This window comes from Armigeres subalbatus, chromosome 2 (assembly GCF_024139115.2).
Source record: "Armigeres subalbatus isolate Guangzhou_Male chromosome 2, GZ_Asu_2, whole genome shotgun sequence".
Lineage (NCBI taxonomy): Eukaryota > Metazoa > Arthropoda > Insecta > Diptera > Culicidae > Armigeres > Armigeres subalbatus.
In genome coordinates, this window is record NC_085140.1 from 311229151 (window position 1) to 311248188 (window position 19038).

The 19038-nt window shown below is 39.1% G+C and overlaps 1 protein-coding gene across 7 annotated transcripts in view; it reads right to left on the reverse strand.

Moving 5' to 3' along the window:
• The window catches only part of LOC134212579 (dual specificity calcium/calmodulin-dependent 3',5'-cyclic nucleotide phosphodiesterase 1-like), a 705268-nt gene that overhangs the window by 203283 nt on the left and 482947 nt on the right, over positions 1 to 19038 (reverse strand). The window lies entirely within an intron of this gene.

Sequence of the window (19038 nt, forward strand, 5' to 3'; positions counted from 1 at the left end):
GATTAAATTTAATAGGTTGTGCTGAAGACAACATTCAGTGTTATTTTTAGAGCATAGTGATTTTTGTCAAGCAAGTTATTTGATCTGGATAATGGCTTGTTATACATTTAATTCTTATATCGCGATCAAATTGCAAAAACTAATATATACAATAATTGGAGATGTTCACGATTATGGTCGTTTTGAATGGACAGATCATAGACATCTCATTCGAAAATAGGTTGAATTGGAATCCTGATCTCAAGTTTGGCGAAAAGTTCTATTTCAGTACATTAAATTATACCCTGCACATAAGATAGTTTATATTATTTATAAAAAAAATCATTTAATACCAAAATACAGACATCTTCTACTTCTTCTTTTTGGCATTACATCCCCACACTGGGACAGAGCCGCCTCACAGCTTAGTGTTCATTAAGCACTTCCACAGTTATTAACTGCGAGGTTTCTAAGCCAGGTTACCATTTTTGCATTCGTATATCATGAGGCTAGCACGATGATACTTCTATGCCCAGGAAAGTCGAGACAATTTCCAATCCGAAAATTGCCTAGACCGGCACCGGGAATCGAACTCAGCCACCCTCAGCATGGTCTTGCTTTGTAGCCGCGCGTCTTTCCGCACGGCTAAGGAGGGCCTACAGACATGTAGATTTTCATTTCAGGCCACGTTTCTTCTTCTTCAATGTCTCTACATTTCAACTGTAACTTGGCTTGTTTTTCAACTTAGTATTCTTTAAGTATTTTGTGTCTTATGTGGCAAGTACATCGGATACACTATGCCCAGGGAGCTGAGAATATTTCCCACCCGAAAACATCCCAGACCAGACCGAGAATCGATCTCGCCATCTATGGATTGGCAATCCTACGCTTTTGCCTGCAAGGCCACCTATATTCAACACAAGTTCTCCGTATGAAATGTCCTCAAATAAGTTAAAGCAACTCCAGTAATATTTAGGTTTCATACTGGTTTTATGAAGGTCATGAAGAGCAAATTATGGTTTTGAAGATTGTTATAAAACTAAAAATGTTACTTGGGAATGGTTTTGAAAATTCTGTTTGAACATGACCTGAACATGAACAGCGTGAGTGAAGTGAAGGTGTCTAAAAATGTTCGTAAATATAAAGCGTCCCTCAAACCCATGCGACGCGACTGTTGCCGTCGTTGAACGACTGCGATTCAAAGTCACGTTAGTATGGAAGCGTCAATGGAACCTTGACGAGCATGCAGCGAAACGGCGATGGATTTGCGGCGACAGTCATCCCGCGACCGCGAGCTTTTGTGGGAGCCTTGAACCAACAGATGGAGACGCATGGTAATTCAACCATTTATGGCATCTTTCACTTAAGGCAGAGGTGTGCTCCGATCCGCAAATCGTCGGCAGCGCACCACATTTCCACTGAAATATCTTCCTGTTTATTTACACGGAAAATTCCTCCGAAATCCATCGGGATTTTGATTTTCTATGGGATATTCTTCCAAATTTCTTTTAAAATATCAAAAAAAAAAAAAAAATTCGTAGAAAACTGGAGGAATTTGCTGTGGAAGGCTTGAGAAGTATCTCAGAAATTCGAGGAAAAAAAATCGTAGGATTTTTTGGAGCAAATTTATAAAAAAAATACCTTCTTTACCCAAATCCCAAACAAACTTATATTCCGAACATTCGTTCCATGGAGATTTATCTGATACGTTTCACTTTTATTGTATAAATAAGCGAATTCACTCGACAAGCATACATATTAAGGACATTATAATTGTCCCACAATGAGATAAAGTTGAAAATTTGCATTTTAGTGCTTTTAAGGTGGTGTTCGGGATTTGAATCAAAGTATTCGGAATTCGAGACAATTTTTACTACGCGTGTTTGGCATTTGAGACAAAGTTTGGTAGAATAAAATCAAACGGGTTGTAAATATTCGGCAGCACTGGATGAAGGTGATGTTTTTTATATCATTTTTTGCCTTTCTCGTATACTAAGTATACGTAAAGGCTATATGTTCACTCCAAAAACAAACTTTTTATAGAAGGCTCGGAGACCCATAGTGTTATATACCAATCGACTCAGCTCGACGAATTGAGGTGATGTCTGTGTGTGTGTGTGTGTGTGTGTGTGTGTGTGTGTGTGTGTGTGTGTGTGTGTGTGTGTGTGTGTGTGTGTGTGTGTGTGTGTGTGTGTGTGTGTGTGTGTGTGTGTGTATGTGTATGTGCGCACCAAAAGAGCAAAAAGTTTAGCTCACTTTTTTGCACTTACCCTCAACCAATTTACTCGCAACAGGTTGCATTCGACGCAGTATACTGCCCCATTGTTTCCTATTGAAAAATGGCCGATTTGGACTATGGGCTTAAAAGTTATGGCCAAAATACTTTTTTTCATAAAAAAGCGCGTAAAAAAGTCTAGCTCACTTTTAATGCACTTACCCTAAACGGATTACCTCACAGCAGGCTGCATTCGACGCAGTATCTTGCTCCATTGTTTCCTATTAGAAATTGGACGGATCGGAGAATGGGCTTGGTAGTTATGGCCAAAATACTTTTTCTCATAAAAAAGCGCGTAAAAAAGTCTAGCTCATTTTTAATGCACTTACCCTAAACGGATTCCATCACAACAGGCTGCATTCGACGCAGTATACTGCCCCATTGTTTCCTATTGAACATTGGACGGATCGGACAATGGGCTTGGTAGTTGTGGCCAAAATACTTTTTCTCAGAAAAAAGCGCGTAAAAAAATCTAGCTCACTTTTAATGCACTTACCCTGAACCGATTTCCTCGCAACAGGTTGCATTAGACGCAGAATCTTGTCTCATTATTTCCTATTGAAAATTGGCCCGATCGGACTATTTTTTACTACTATTTTTTTACCGTACGAGAAAGGCATCATCACCGCTAGGTGGAATAATCTGGGTTTTTTATTTTCTTCCTGCTTTGAAATCAACCTCACATTCCCGGAGAGGCAGAAAAGCAAACAACAGAACTCACATCACCCACTGCACCGTGAAGATGAAATTTACCACAGCAAAATGTACACATTCACCCAGCAAATTGAAAAAAAAATCACCACGCGTTTAAATGGGCCACTCACAGTCATACGGTAAGGCGCGAACTGAGCAGCCGGTCAGAGCGACTTGTGAGTGGCTGAATGCGAAATTGAATGGTCGGTGTTGGAAATGATTTTTCGGCTGCACCCAGTCGCACTCACCACGGCGGCGATGAAGGCGACTGCAGATTATACTGAGATCCATGTTTTTCACTACATTGACTGTGAAATATTTCTACCCTGGTTACAATCAATAAAATATGAATATTAAGCGCTTATATGAAACTTCTATTCTTGCGCTATCCGATGGAAGCATTTTTTTTAAATTTAATCTTTATTTGAAAGGCTCATTCGCCATAGGCATCACGGAGCCGAAATGCTACATTTTCCCCTCCCCCCTTTTATATTCATCTTCATTTATTGACACAGTAATATTATCTCCTAGTGAAGATCAAAATTTGTTTAATTTGTTATAGAAACACTGCTCTGGGCAGACTTTCTTCTCTTCATTACCTCTACGAGTCGAAAGCCGTCGCTTTGCTGTGCCAGTTGCATCGTTTGCATTATTGGATGGCAGAGAAATCGAGCTGGATGATGAATCGTCGTCAAAAGAATCGAAGTTGTTGTGTTTCCCTGTCCTCTTTTTATCTTCTTCAGCAATATATCGTTGGACTTTGACTATTATATCACCGAACTCGTCGGATCAGGATGGTGTTTTTTCGCTGAGTAGTGGAGGATATTCTTGTTGATAATCAGCTTCAGTCGATCGTGCGGGAGCTGTGGTTGCTGTTTCGATGACTGCAGCAACAGCTTCCAAACATTTTTATTTCAGATGCGCTGCTTTGCCGCATACCCTACACTCTTAGAAAAACGTACCTTATATTAGGTACTTTTCACTCAAATCGAGAGCTTAGCGTGGGAACCCAAAATTAGGTATTTTTTTTTCCTAAAATTAGTTAAATTTAACTAATATTCAGTAATTTTTACTGAATTTTAAGTAAAAACTAACCAAAAGTTAGGTAAATTTTACTTAACTTTTGTGAACATGACATTACTTAACGTTGGGTTCCCACACTTTAATGCCCTTGTTGAGTAGTTTTTGGTCCTCATTTTATGACAACAAAGAGATGTGGGAGGGAGATGCAAGGGAAAAAAAGTACCTAAAATTAGGTACTTTTTCCTGACCGTGTACATGATGGTTTCTGTCCATTGTAGGTGCACAAGCTCTGGTGATTGCTAATCGTGATGTAGGATGGAATCGGGTTTCGTAGCCTTATGTGTACGACACGCACACCGTTGTATATACCGGGGAAGTAATGTTTCCATCTCTCTTTGGTCACCGAAGTCACTGTTCCGAACTGCTGCATGTAGGCATGAACGGCGGCATTATTTACTGTCGGCGGAAGATCATGCACTCGTACTGCTGTTAATTCGGAGTCCAAGAAAACGTGGATTGCGAATTTATTATTTCCACACAAGAAATGGTGCTTCAAATTGTGTTCGGTTTCGTACCGACAAGCGATATCGAAACTGACCATCTCGATGAATACGCAATTCCGAATGTTGTGAAATTGGATTTGTTTCACATCCGACAACTTCAATTTCAGGTCATTTTCGAGAAACTTATGCACTTGCATCAGGTCTCACAGGTAGCACATTAAAGTCCACCACCACGGTATTTGGGCGAGCAGGATTCATTGCCGTCAACGCGTTTGCTTGTGAACGACTCGAAAAACGATAAAAAAAAGCGAGTAAAAGAACACGTCCGATGGATGGGAGCTCTGGCTGTCAACTGATGGAAGCAATTGATCCATAAAAATATTTTAGTTCATGTGACCTCCGAAGTGAAAAATGTGCTTGAAGGTTCGGAATATGAATCAAAACGGCACCTGTTGATGAAATTTCTTATTTTTCCATCCGAATGTCCAGGGGAAAATCTTCTTATTATCCAAGGGATATTTTTCCGAATCTCTGCGAGAATTCATTCCAATTCTCCTAAGTCTAAGCAGTCTAAATACCCATGAGAAAATTCTCTATGTTTCACATGAGAAATTCTTCCTTATTTCCACTGAGAATACCTCCGAATTTCCAGGGGAAATTTTCTAAAAAAATATTTTGGGATTTTTCTCCCAAACAAAAAAAAAATCTTTGGTCCAAATTCTCACGGGAGACTTTTTAGAAATTTGCAAAAGCCATCGAGCAAGTAAGTGCAGTGCGTGTTTTAGTCGTCAAGAAAATAATAATACATCTATTGCCTCATGTGTGCCTCATGCACATGTATTGCGCTTTGATCCGGTCGTGACAAGCGCGTTCTTCAATAGTTTGCAGTTGCCATCGAGCAAGTAAGTGCAGTGCGTGTTTTAGTCGTCGGGAAAATAATAAAATTTTTATTTGGTGCTCGGGTGCTCATGCGCATGTATTGCGCTTTACTCCGGTCGAGACAAGTGCGATCATCAATTGTTTGCAGTAGCTATCGGGCAAGTAAGTACAGAGTGCTGCGCGTCTGTTCGGTCGCCCAATTCGTGATTCTCCTCAGTTTTCATATGCCACCGGGCGTGCATGGTTTAATATTTTTATCGTGGCGAAACAGCGAATTAGTGTTACTTCCCATCCTATAGATCGCATCGCTTACCGAAGTGAATCCATATAAAGTATCCTTTGTAACTAAAACGATATCTTATCCCAAGACAATCGTGGAGATGCAGAGGTATACTCGGTCTCTAGTAGCAAGGAGAGTCGGACTAACAATTCTTCCCTTCCAATATGACCGTAAGGACGTGTCCGTCGGCGTTATGGACTTTAGATATTTGAGCTCCCGAAACGTGTGCATTGAGAATGGATAGCTAATCCCAAGCTCCATTTATTGTGTTCTCTGTACAATTTCGCAAGTTGTAGTCAATCACGAAGTAGCAACTACGAATTGTGCGATCATAATGTTCATGCTCATGCTCATTCTCACGGGAGATTTTTTAGAGTTTCCGCAGGAAATTTCTTTGAATGTCAATGAGAAATTTCCACGAGAAAATCCTCCTTCTTTCCTCAGCAAACTCCTCTGAACGTAAACAAGAAAATTCTTCCATCTATCCAATGCGAAACTCTTTCTTAAATCCACTTGATATTTTTTTGAATTTCCAAGGGAAGTTCTCTGAATTGCAAACAAGTGTTATTGCAAACATTATTAAATATTATAGTGGGCGCAGTTGTATGGAAAAACGCAAACTTCGTCCAATCAAGTGATATCAAAGTTTTCCTAAATCGTTTTCGGACCCCAATAACCTGTGCAGAAGATGGGATCGATTGATGGCGTCTCCGCTTTCCGCAACGCGTTTGAATATTATGTGGAAATTAGTATGGAAAACGTTTATTTTTGCATGTTTGCTCTTGCTCAATCCATATGCAAGAAATCAATTATTCTGCTATCACTACCGGGCTACATATTATAGCTCTTTACTAACGTATTAAAAAGATTATATTGATTGTACGTCACAAATAACAGTGGCTCCGTAAAGTGTAATACACACCTGAGCCTACCAAATAATCGAACTTGTAAAAATTATTATTATAGCTAGAGAGCAATACCCTTTTTCCTTTTTGTCCGGATTTTTACTTGCAGAGATGATACCGAGTAGCTCCAAGGAGCACCCCAACCCACATTTTGAAATAACATTCAGTTAAATTATTGGCTCAGGTAGTTCGGCAGTGCTGGTAGAATAAACAATTTTTGATTGAACAGCTAATCTTCGATTCGTTACAACTTTTTTTTTGTAGACGTTCCAGCAACGTACCTTCTTCAGCAAAGTTTTCCTGTATCCTTTGGGGTATACTATATCGCAATGTATCACATAGTTTACGATGAACTGGAACATATAAGAGTAAAAAAATATATTTCCCATACTAATTTCCATACAAACTTCAAAAGCTATGCGGAAAGTGAGGAAGCAATCAATCGGGCTAAGATTCTGCACAGCTGTTTGGGACCACGAATGGTTTCGAAAAACCATTAATTTGAAAAATTTACCATGATGCCCCACTCTATTGAATATTATACAATACAAATTTGGACCAGCGTGAGAAATTATTGATCATCGGTGCGTCGATGTAAAACTGTTGACGGCGGCACACTTCTGGAAAAATGTACATTAGAGTGCCAATCCAACTCCATAAACCGGCATTGCTCACATGTTTTATTACCACGAAATATGACCGTAAGCAAAATTTAAATTTCGATTTTCCAAAAAGCAAACCGTTTGGAAATTTTTCATGGCTAAACATTTCAAAACTGTGATTTATTAGCAGCACCCGAATGATATGAGCTTGAATTTTGCATTGGGTTATATTTTGCAGTATTGATACTTGTGAGTATTGTCGGTTTTTTTTTTATCTTTATTATAGAGACTTTCAGCCCTAGGCTGGTTCATCTCTTAAAACCCAATCATTTTAACAATTCGATTTACATTTTTTCTTCTTCTGTTTCTTCTGTAACCAAACTATCCACTTTTCGGGATCCTCGTCATATTCCGGTTCTTCTTCTGTCTCCATTTCATCACTGCTAGAAACTTCAGCCATCTCGTTTACACCGTGGGTAGCTACTGAGGATTCTTTTTCTCTTTCTTCTTTCGTGGCGGCGATTTCTCTTTCGACGGATCAATTTTATTCGCTGTTCGTTTCAAATGCTGTTGCTGTTGAAGCTTTTGCTGCAGCTGTTGTGGTTTATCGTCACTCTTTTCTTTGGCATCACAGCGATGACGGGGGCATCACACGTTTGTTCATCCGAGGCCACTGATGGATGAGATGTTGTGTGCTGTAGGCTTCTCTTGTTCTCTGCACAAGATTTGCCTGCATGCAACAATTGGGCACAGTGCCGACAAGTAGCCGGCTGCGAATTGTAGGAAACGTATGTTTTTTCGTTTTTTATCGTGATATACGATTTCAGGTGCTCTTTCAGTGTCATTTGAACAACACGCACACCAGAAGGAATGCCCTTGCCTGCAAAACTTTTACCCCACACGGCTTCTTTCACATTGAAAACCTCTCCATATTGCTGTAAAAATGTAGCAATTTCTGAATTGGACACATTCTCAGAAAGATCGTGAACTTTCACTTCGATTCTGTCGTCGTTCATCGCCAAACGCACTTTGTATCGTTTACCATCAACTTCGAGCTCGTGACAGCCATTATGTTGCTCTACTACCCTTAGAGCAGTTTCTAAATCGTTGCATTTAACATGCACACAACACTGTATGTGGTTCATTTGCAGCCGTTGAACCTGATTCGGTCGTAAACCAATAGTTCCGAAAACGAATTTATGGACATCTTCATAGCTTGGACGTTTTTCGAAGTCGCGGAAATCCACTTTGAACGTGTTCTGGCGAAGTGCAACCACCATAGTCACCGTGTACCGAACCAGAGGGACCGATAATACTGCTAAGAAAGAAACAAATCACAGCGCTCAGTGCGATCACGTCCGAAAGCAGCAAAGGCTTCAACAAAACTGCTTGTCGGTTTTTGAAATTCGATAGCACGCATCTAAAACTGTGTTGTGATTTTAAATGATGTACAATACATATTTCTGAATCGTGCTAATGAATGCAACATTAAATTGAACTTGCTGATATTTTAAATCCAATTGAAACCAAACTGTGATGGCTTGTAAAATTTTAATTTAAAATAAATCGGGTCACACAAACTAAATACTTAACACCGAACATTAGACAACGAACAGGACATTTGCATTACCCAGTGATTAGAGAATTATCCGATTAACGAAAAGTTTTCATTTTCTTAGGGCAACAATGGAAGCCGCACTTTTCAGTACACAAATGATGACATAGATGACATTTGCCGTTGACCATATAGCCACGTAGGTTACAACTTGCAGAATAGTGGAGAATCGGAATTTACAGCTCTACTTAATTTTAATTTCAGGTCTTATTTGTAGAACTGGGTATATTTGTCAGCTCCATATCTATCTTCTTCTATATAATAAAAATGAAATGGTCTGTGTTCGTATCCGCATAACTCGAAAACGGCTGGATGGATTTTCTTCATTCCTTCAGCAGATATCTTCGTTACAGTTTCCGACGGGTTTATATGATATTTCCTCATGCAAAAATTATTAGTTAAGTTGAGTAAATCGTGAAAAACTAAAATAAAGATTTGTATGAGAATTTCGTATGGGCGGTTAACAATGCGCATTTTCGCCTACTATGCAGGACAACGTCTGCCGGGTCGACTAGTCTATATACTAAAAATGAAATCTAGATTGCTTTGAGAATAGGTCGTATGTGCAAACGAGAGATTCTCTTTGATCACGCTCTCTTTCGCTAATATATCGGCTAGTTTTGCATGTTTTCTACATGTCCACTTCAGCATGATAGACAAAGCTATTGTCTTTGGATATCTGCCAAGAAATTTGAAGTAAACCTTTGTATAGTTTCGTAATAATTGAAAGAGAATAGATCCAAAGAGAGACTCTCTTTTGCACATAGGACCTATTCTCAAAGCAATCTAGAAATGGTCTGTGTTCGTATCCGCATAACTCGAAAACGGCTAGATGGATTTTATTCATTCCTTCAGCAGCTACATTCGTTATAGTTTCCGACGGGTTTATATGATATTTCCTTAGTCGAAAATAATAAGTAAGGTTGAGTAAATCGTGAAAAACTAAAATAAAGATTCGTATGAGAAATTCGCATGGGCAGTTCGCAACGCGCATTTTCGCCTACTATGCAGGACAACGTCTGCCGGGTCGACTAGTTGCTCAATAAAAATCAGCAGTGGTGTATTCCTCCGAGCATTACATGTCCTTTATATCTGCACAGTACTTTATTTTAAGTCCGTATCACTGATCGTTCAGCCTCAGAACTAAAAGGTAAATTCCGGGACCGCCCTCAAGGATTTTTTTTTCGATTTTCTAAAGTACGTTCTCCAAGATACTGTACCTTAGTTTCTGTCGAACCTGGAAAGAGGTGTTTTATAACAAATATTTTTGTATTTACTTTGAATCACTAAGATCAATGAATATTTTAATAACTACAAACTGGTTAAAACTCAACTATTAAGCAGTTATTTTTTATAAGCCACTACATATATCTAAAAGCGTATTTAATAAGCTATAAGCCTGTATTTTATCATGTATGAGTTTTATAACTATTAAGTTTCAATGGATGCACCCTACACGGATTCCATTATTATCAAAACTAGTTTTATTTGCCAAGCACGGTTGCTCAAATTTAGGGTTCAGAATGTCATGTTTTAGTTGATAAAGCGCTAAATTGCTTAATTATAGCAAATGTCTTTCATTTACTGACATGTTATAGGAACATGTGGTCGAGATGGTAACCATGTTGAAAAATCTGCTTTTTCAGGGTTTAGGTCCGGTGAACTCGCTGGCCGATCTTAGTTCGAAATGAACCCTAAAGAAACCCTTAGTTGGATTTTCTTCACTTTTTGAGCCGGCGTCTAATCCTGTCGTAAGACCCTACTACTGGTATCAAAAGAACGACATGCCCACGAATCGACCACGCTTTGCAGAACTAATTCCTAATTCGTATTTTGTATTATATTATTTTTACTCAATTATGTAGCAGTGCAATTGCCGGACCCTGTAATAAATATTCTCGTTCTACAAAACAGTTATTGGTACAAATATGAGCGATAATGTGCTTCCAGATTGAGTGGAAAGAAGCTTTAAATCACTTTTTCATTTCAAAATGATCGTAGAGGGTAACGATTGGACAAATTTTTGACGCTCAAATTAGCATTAGCATTAGCATTGAGCAATTCGCACAAATTCGTAGGTGGTACAAGCCAAGACTATTGTATGAGAGTAGCATCACTTTCATCCGTTACCACAGATATTGATTTGGGACTAATCACTAACTCTTAGATGGAAGCAATGCACTCTCCAATAATCGAGATCTGTCCTGGCCACGTCCTTGCGAATGCTGAGGAAGGGGAAGGATGATTAGTTGGACACCTACTTAAGAAAGATGCAGAGAACTCTACGACCTCTCCATAGGTGCCACGGGAGGTTTTGGGATTGTGTGAAGGGTTATAACAGTAGGAATCGTTTTGATCAAACGTGAAACACAGAAATAACTAAGATAGAAATACAAAGTAGGAAAGGGACGAGCCTGGAATTGAACCCACGACATCCTGCTTATAAGGCAGAAGCGGTAGCCACTAGACCACCGAGCTCGTATTTGGACAAATTTTTGACGCTCAAATGCTTTGAAATTCCGCCACATCATTATTTTGATTTGAAAAGAAACATCTATTGTTCACGTTTGATTACATGATTGTCATTATTCATTTTCGGCATATGAAGGCACTGAAATATACAAATTCTTCATCGTGTAACGAGTATCGTACAGCCAAAAGTAATGATGATTCCTCTATGTTTACTTCTTCCCATTGTTGCATATGCCTGGAGCTGGAGTGGTGAGAAAATAATGGATTCTCTAATAAACGTATACACCCGATTCTTTTTTACACGGGGGATGCGTTCCGTGTAAAAAAAGTTTTCAGTTCAAAATTTGAAAATCCGTGTAAAAAAAGTTTTATGAGTTCTCGACAAATCATGAAGAATGGAGCAACTTTGCAAAAATTTTGTATGGGATTTTTTTTACACGGTAAAAACAGAATCGGGTGTATTTGAAACTTATCCGAAACATCGTTAGACACAACAACGATAAGTTTCGATCATTAAAATGATTTTTCATGATGATGATGATAACAAAATGATCGCTGCGATATCAGACGACACAAGCCAAACGTCAAATCGATTGCATCCTACCAGAACGTGAGTTGATTTGTGGCGGCTTTTTTTTATTATTAGATCTATTATAGCGTTACCCGCATCCTTAGTGTTTAAGTGCATGTCGAATTACTCCAGTGCTATTGAGAAGCAATGCAGTATCGGTTTCGATACAGTTGTTGTTTTGTTTTCTCAAGACCACCATGACAAGGTCCCGCTATTTAGACCCTTCATAGAGAGCAATTCCATTGAAGGCGCGCCCCTTATCAATAGGAAATCAATCCTTTCTTGAGAAAACAGAACAGTAATACTGTTTTTGGCCATGCATCGGAGCCCTAGCCACATCCTTGTCTTGCTTCTAGAATATCACCAGTGAAACTCTTAAAACCCGGGATTTAGCTCTGTCTACTAAACCATTTCAAGCAAGAGAATTTGTTCAGTAATAAGAACTTCCGTGTGTTCTTCTCACTACCATTGTTCAGTAGTTCATGAAGAATTAGTACGTATTTAAACTCGATTTTTCAGTTCAGCCTAGGACCGGGTACCTAGGTTTTTTAACTAATTGCTTGAAAAGTTGCTTCCGCTGCATACAGTTTAGCCTCAAACAAGAGGAATTCCAGTCTTTCAACTGTCTGCAAGGTAACATTAATTATGTTTTATTTCTGAGACTGCTGTTGGTAGCGAGGACTAAATATGATGAATCCTTAATTACCACAACTTATTGCCCTAGCTAGAAAAATGGATTAGGCTAGGGCTCTGTTTGTGGCGGCTAGTGGCGGCCATTACCAATAGTAAAATGCTGAATGCAGTTTTGATCCGCATTCCAAACATAAATCATATTCCGTACACCCCTTATTGATCATGAATTCATTTACAATCTTGATCCACAGTACTAAAAATCATTGTTTTAGGGCGCTTTTGGAATATGAGTTATTCGAGAAATGAGTCTGAAGAAGTCTTCAAATGATTGGCGCTTGACAAAAAATGGTTGATATTTTCGATCTTGGCTATTCTCATAAGTTTGGTTACATTGCGAACGCCAGTATTGTCCAATACTTTCTGAAAAAAAGTCTGCTCTTAATTTGGCACCATCTAAAGGATTACATGATTTTAGTCCAGAAAGTGCAACTAATACAGAGATTTGGAAAAATACCAATTCTTAGCAATCTAAGACGGAAATGAAGAAAAAATTCATACATTTACTCTTTTTAGTGGTTATCAAGTAGTAAACAAATTGTACAGTGGTGAACTTTTGGAATTTGTTGTGTTATACATCATGAAGAGGAAAAACGGACGATCCAAAACAGTATGTACAAGTTTGCTATTCGTGTGCTGTTTTTCTTGGCAATGCTATAATGACAAGGACTTCGAAGGGGTGCAAGTTATTTGGCTATTAATTCTTCAAATAATTCCACCTTAAACGCAAATATATCTAAAGAAACTTTGAACTGTGTGTATGGATCTATGTTACGTGCATAGGTAGTGTATTTTTGTTGAATTATACAAATTGATAGCATTGCTAACAATATTCGCACCATGCTTATTTTTTTTCAAATTTTATTTTCTAAATGTGATGCCAATCTGTGACTAAAAGAGCTTAATAATTATTTAAAAGAAGTGCGCCAGAGCCACACGAGCGCGTGCACTAAACATACACTCTCGTTACACTCTCGAGACACTCGTGATTGTGGTGGTCATTCTTTGACTGATTGACAAAATTCAAATATCCCTCTATTAGTTGAACTTACTAAATTAAGATTAGACTTACATGAAAGCATAGAACAATTTTCAATTAATAACTGAGGAAATGCCAATAGAATACTAAATTGAAAAGCAGGCCAAGTTTCAGTTGGAATGTGGAGCCGTTGAAGAAGAAGAAAATGTCACGCGATGTTCACATTTCTGCTTCTCTCAAGCTTTATAGAACCGCGAATGATGATTAAAAATTGTTGAGATTTTTTTAGCATGTCTATGCTATAAAAATCTCAACAATTTTTATTCCGTGACAGGGCACGGAGGTGTGCAATGTCTAGTTAATTTTTGTGTTTATTACCGGTTTCAACATGTTTCAACTAATTCTCTGATTTCAAGGAATTTGATAAATTTATCTAATAGTCAGCAGTTATTCTCTGCATATATCTATTATGAACGCTTTTTTTGCGTGAATATATAATTTTGAAATTTTAATTCTAAGGAAAAGCACAACATCCTTACATACATGACTGCTTTTCATGCAAAATTGATCAAAAAGCTCATGATATTTTGAAGGCATAGTCCGTATGATGAAAAAATAATATTAGATGAAAACACTGTTTTGAATTCAACCATCGTCAATCTATCAACTGTGTGGCTGTGATGATCCTGTTGAAAGTAATTTGTGTGCCATGAATTCAAGCTAACATTAATTTGAAAGATAAATATGATGGAGAGCATTCGGAGTAAATGGAGTAAAAGGGTTTTAACACAAGATTGAACTTCCAGTCACAAATGATCCGTAACGGAAGAATGGCAAGACAATCGTTGTTTAAACAAATACCTAGAATGTAAGGAATATTTGCATTCCATAAAGCTTTAAAATAGCACTTCACTACCTGTTTGCAACTCATCTTGCAACAAAAACAACCTTTTCCCATTTTCCACAAAATGAAAACCCATTCAGCAGAATCTTCTCAACTTTGCTCATCTATCTTCATCACATCATCGGATGCTGATTTAGCTCAGATATGCTACCGAAAGGGCCGCGCTCAACTCTAAAAATACCATTAAAATCAGGTTGCAACGCGTAAAACTATAAAATCCTCCCGTTCGTTGGTTAGTTGCTTAGCCAAATTTATCGTTCCCTGTAGCCGGTCTGTCGGTGTCAGCCCCCCCGGGAACAGGATAATACGCCGGATCTCGAACGTTGTGCCTTTCATCCGTTCTATTCACGGTGTGTTGCAGAGCACAGATTTCATCTACGGAGAACCGTTTGGAGAAAGTTATCTATATACCTATTCTATAGAAAACTAACGTGAAGTTTGCGCCGGTTTTCTTTAGAAGTGATGCAGCGAACAGAATGGAGATGTGAGAAGGGGGAACTTAACGACTAGTAAACTATTTTCCCCATCCTTGCTCCTGGGTGGCATCTTGTTACAACCAAAGTTTGCTATTGGGAGCTTGACTCGATTTTGACTTGGCCGAAAAAAGATGCAGGATAAACAAAAGAGTAATGTTTAACGATGCGGTTGCAATGGATCCAGTGCCCATATTGGGTGGAAATCACGTAACGGGTAACTGAATATCGCCACAGTAGAACTTTTTGCTCGGAATCGATCATGGTTTTAGGATTTCTTAGAAGGCAGACGGTTAACGGGTAAAATGTAACAAGAAAAATAAAAAAGTTGTACCCTTTTCTACAAAATTAGTACCATGTAAATAAAAACAATTCCCGTCACATTTTAAAATAAAGTACCATTGCCGTATGATGAGACAGGTGCAGGGTTTAAAAATGCCAATTTCGGCATAGTTTTAACTACATATTTGAAAAGATGTCTATTTCCATTCACAGCAATCTCAAATCTGCTTTATGATTTGCTAATTAAAAGGGTTGGCACATTGCGATTCCACATTTATGGCACTGTTCCACCTGGTTGCCGTTAAAATAAAAGATAACGGATCAGATGTAGACTTAGTACACAATTTAACGGCGCGTTATTGCACTATCTTGTTGCTGCGCATGGTCGGGTGAGGTGAGACGTTTCCATGATAAGCGTTAAAATACAACCATCTAATAACCATGTGGTATATCGCTGATGTACCGAAGGCAAAAATGTTCCATCTTTGTTTCCTTTATAACATTCAGAAATTGATAATGTTTGATACTGCTTGAAATGATATTGATACGCTTGAACAGTTTAGTACATATTAGGATATTTGACAGGCTATTTTTCATATGCTTAACTTTATATGCTAAACCAATCAGAGTTTCATATTTGTAAGGTATAACAAATAGGAAATAGTACATTGAGTATTTAATAAATTGTATTCCGGCTCCGTAACGCTTCACGGCAAATGAGCCTTCCAAATAAATGATAGTTTAAAAAAAAATTAAGTATTAAATTATGTAATATGTTGTTATTTAAACAAAACAAGGTTACACTTCAAAATCTGCATACAAATATATTTAAACAACGCCTTGTTTAAGTTTCATGATATTTTTTGCACATTTCATGGCGCAGTTTCAACTGTCTGCCGTTAAAAGATAACGGCTTCGACGTAAACTCAGTATACAGTAATACAAACTTAAACGGCGCGTTGTTGCATTATCTTATTATTGCGTTTATCAATTGGGACTTTCATGATAAGCGGCACTGGCAGAGATAAGCTAGGGCACGATGGGGCATGTGACCAACCAAATTAAATATTTTCTCCAAAATTTGAGTGTTAATGCGGCAATTGCTCTAGAAAAAGAAGGGATTTTGCGCCAAATTTGATAAATCCTGAAGAAACTTTCGAACCTTTCTTGGGGGAATTTAGGGAATAATGCCTGAAGAAATTCCAGCAGGAATTCTAGAAGGAATTCATGAAGAAATCTAGGAACTTCTTCAGCAATTAGGAAAATTTCTTTTGTTTGTGTCACTTTGCGGAGCCGCATTTCTCAAGTATGATATTTTTACAATGAATATCAGATTATTATTAACAATTAATTAAAAGGGGACATGGACCAAAATTCTCGTTTATTAATTAGTTTATTTGAACGCATTGCCATATGGCTTGAGGCCCTGAATTGACAATTTATGAAATGAGCTTAATATAAAGTAAACAGTGATACAAAAATTAGGTATTATAAAACAATAATTACTCTACCAACAATAAAAACTTACTACGGACGATGATTGTTACGAAATTGAATAATTAATTCTCTTCTAATCCTGTTCAGGAACGCGGTGGATAAGATGCCATTGAAGTTGAACAGTGCATAGAACTCGTTGAAGTGTGCTGACATGAATCGTCCGGTGTCGTGCATTCCGTAATTGTATGATCGACCTTCTAGCTGGAGTATGTTGCTTGACCGAAGAGTCCGCTCTGGGGCGTACAAGTTCAATTGATTCAGGGCAGTCGGTCTCGTCGGTTAAAATTTTGCCGGCGAACCACGCCTGAGCGATCAATATTCAATTTTTGCTCATTTTAAAGACATCATGCTTAAGAATTGCGGCTCCATTTGGCAATACTCGCCTATGTTCGACGACGGTCTCTAGAAGTCTAGACTGGGTAGCTGGCAGCGTTTTTCATAGGGTGGAAGGTTTGTTGGATCGCTCCATGGAAGATAACATAAGGTGTACCGGAGAAATCTTCTTCGAACGGCTTCTAACCGAGTCAGCAATGATGAATAATACGGACAGTAGATTACCGAGCCGAGTTCTTATATTAACCGAACTAGCAAACAATATTGACTATAGATCACGATAGTCGTCGGCAGATTCCAGTTCAAGAATTTCTTACTTTTAACATACATATCGTATTGATAGAAGATAGGGTTCTTTTTGTGGTGGAACTCAATGTTAGGAAATTTGTGGAACACCATTCCTCGAACTTTTTCACCAGTTACTGTAGTTGTAGATACAGCGATTAATCATGAAGATTTTGGTGGGGTAGGCAAGCCGACAGTAATCGACAGTAATATGGAAAGAAAATAGTAAGAGCCCTAGGTTGCTGCCTTGTGGAACGCCTGATGGGTTCGTGAATTCAAACGATTTAGCTGTGTCAATTTTAACGCAGAGCGCACGGTTAGAAAGGTGGGATTTGAACCAACAACGAGTTAATACCTCGGACACTCCAAACTTGTTCAGCTTCTTGATCGACACGATTAAATGCAGCCTACAGATTCGTGTAGATTACATCGACCTAATTTAGAGGCAAGCTGACGTGGATGGAATGAGTGAAATGGTGGATGTTGATCTCCCCTTCTTACAAGACTTTGAGGACTTTTGGGGGCTTTCGAACATCTTGAAAAAAGGCTTCCAAATTTCTTGAAAGGAGCCTTCCGAGCCTCTTGAAAGAAAGTTTTAGAACCTTATGAAAGAAGGCTTCCGAGCCTCTTGAACGAAGGCTTCCGAGCATCTTGAAAGGAGGCTTCCGAGCCTTATGAAAGAAGGTTTCCGAACCTCTTGAACGAAGGCTTCCGAGCATCTTGAAAGGAGGCTTCCGAGCCTCTTGAAAGAAGGCTTCTGAGCCTCTTGAAAGGAGGCTTTCGAGCCTCTTGAAAGTAGGCTTCTGTGCATCTTGAAAGGAGGCTTCCGAGCTTCTTGAAAGAAGGCTTCCGAGCTTCTTGAAAGGAGGCTTCCGAACCTCTTGAAAGGAGGCTTTCGATCCTCTTGGAAGGAGACTTTCGAGCCTCTTGAAAGGAGGCTTCCGAGCCTCTTGAAAAAAGACTTCCAAGCCTTTTGAAAGGAGGCTTCCGAGACTCTTGAAAGGAGGCTTCCGAGCTTTTTAAAAGGAGGCTTCCGAGTCTCTTGAAAGGAGGCTTCCGAGCTTTTTAAAAGGAGGCTTCCGAGTCTCTTGAAAGGAGGCTTCCGAGCCTCTTGAAAGGTGGCTTCCGATTCTCTATAAAGAAGACTTCCGATCCTCTATAAAGGAGGCTTCCGAGCCTCTTGAAAGGAGGCTTCCGAGCCTCTTGAAAGGATGCTTCCGAGCCTCTTGAAAAAAGACTTCCGAGCCTTTTGAAAGGAGGCTTCCTAGCCTCTTGAAAGAAAGCTTTCGAACCTCTTGAAAGGAAGTTTTCGATCGTCTTGAATGGAGGCTTCCGGTCCTCTTAAAAGAAGGCTTTCGAGCCTCTTGAAAGGAGGCTTCCGTGCCTCTTGAAAGGAGGCATCCGAGCCTCTTGAAAGAAGGCTTCCGAGCCTCTTGAAAGGAGGCTTCCCAGCCTGTTGAAAGGTGGCTTCCGAGCCTTTTGAAAGAAGGCTTTCGAGCCTCTTGAAATAAGGCTTCCGAGCCTCTTGAAAGAAAGCTTCCGAGCCTCTTGAAAGGAGGCTTCCAAGCCCTTTGAAAGGAGGCTTCCGAGCCTCTTGAAAGGAGGCTTCCGAGCCTCTTGAAAGGAGGCTTCCGAGCCTCTTGAAAGGAGGCTTCCGAGCCTCTTGAAAGGAGGCTTCCGAGCCTCTTGAAAGGAGGCTTCCGAGCCTCTTGAAAGGAGGCTTTCGAGCCTCTTGAAAGGAGGCTTCCGAGCCTCTTGAAGTAAGGCTTCCGAGCCTCCTGAAAGAAAGCTTCCGAGA